Here is a 1,768-nt window from a genome sequence, read left to right as displayed (position 1 = left end):
GGAACTTGTGGTCAATCTGGGCGGCAAGAGAGAGAGCACATTACGCAGTCAGTGGCTAGACGTTGTACTGTTGACAACGCGGGTGCCAAGTGAGGTATTTGGAAGAAAATTTATGTTGAAATTTCCTCGGGTGTGGTTTTGGCTGTCGTATGGTGTTCTTGTTATCATGGAATGGCTCTGAAATGAAGGAAATACGTCGCCAAGAAGGCTTTATAAAGAGCATTCAACTTCAAGAGCATGGGATCACTTAGCCGCCACGTGCTTGCCACCATTGTTGTGCCACTGCTCCACCAACTGCAGGAGTTCAGAATTGTATCACAGTATGTACCAGTGTATTGATGTGTTTGTTTTCTCAATAACAATTCCAGTGACATAAAACCGTGTTTGCACCTTAAAAACTGTCCTCATCACAAACCAATGCAGGGTCCTATCCTTAACGTACAGATAACCGGGCATCCTGTTTCTGAAAATATAATGGTTTGTTGTTGCACTAAAGGTGCTAAAGTTCAGGGCTAAAATGTTTAAATGTTGTTATCATCGTTACCTGATTCGCAGGTAGTGGGAAAGGCACGTATATTGGACTATTATGAAAAGTAAATTGCATTCATTAGTATCATGAACTATTTTCTGAAACTGATTAAGCTTAATATTTGAATAACTTGTTTTAAAGCATAAAACATAAACAAATTTAAGCGGAGTTAGAAATCCACAATAGTGTCAGGTAATTTGTCTCTGAAATAGTTACAGAATTTGCCAATAGAGTAATTGACAGTTTATGGGCCTCTACTATATTCTTTTCTATTATGAGAAAGTTAAATTAAAGATTGTTTTGTTAAAGAAATCTGAAGTATTTCGATAAATGACAGAGGGTAAAAAGTGTTTGTACAGTGTTATTTATTTGCATTTGTGGTGTGTGTTTCAGTTAAATCAGGACTTTTGTTAAACTTCATTTAGTCTCTCGAGGTCTCTGATAAATTTTTGTTGATGAGTAGGTTAACGGTTGAGGTGGTGATTATTATCAATAGGAGTAAAGTGCAAATTATCTTTCTGTGATTGCCAATTTATGCAAATGATAACTACTGCTTACCACTGATCAGTTAGTCTGGTATTTGTGTGTGCTCATTGCACTTTACAAAGAGCAGAAGAATGAAAACCCCCTTTGCTAAATTATGTTTAAAATTCTTTGAGATTAATGTTCCAAATGATTATGCATAATTAGGCTGGCGGCAGTTTGTTATATCATTTGTATGCGTTTACTACGTTCTTTAGTTTCGAAGTCTTCCAACTTTCTACTAATTGCCATAGTAACGAAATTCATGTTCGGTACCCTCTGTCCATTTGGTTAACTCACGGTCATACTTCAAAATTCCTCCCAGAGGGTAACACTTATTGTGTGTTATTGTCATATTTAGGTGCTGACGTACAATATAGGTGTTATAACCTCCGTGGTTGAAGTATACGACGCATGGCTAAATGGCGCTATCCAAAACCTGCACCGAGGTAACTGTGGCTCACCACGGACCATAGATAACAGGGCAGAACGACGGCTGCGGAGATGTACACGGGCGATTGTTGGCGAATTACCAGGCCGTATGTAGCAAGGGAATACCAACAATGTCTTCTCAGTGACCGTTCAGCGAACATGCACTACTGGCCATTAAAATTGCTACACCACGACGTTGAAGTGCTAGAGACGCGAAATTTAACCGACAGGAGGAAGATGCTGTGATATGCAAATGATAAGCTTTTCAGAGCATTCACACAAGGT

Source organism: Schistocerca piceifrons, chromosome 7 (assembly GCF_021461385.2).
Source record: "Schistocerca piceifrons isolate TAMUIC-IGC-003096 chromosome 7, iqSchPice1.1, whole genome shotgun sequence".
NCBI classification, from domain to species: Eukaryota; Metazoa; Arthropoda; class Insecta; order Orthoptera; family Acrididae; genus Schistocerca; species Schistocerca piceifrons.
The sequence above is the reverse complement of the archived record's forward strand: the minus strand, read 5'-3'. Positions refer to the sequence as shown.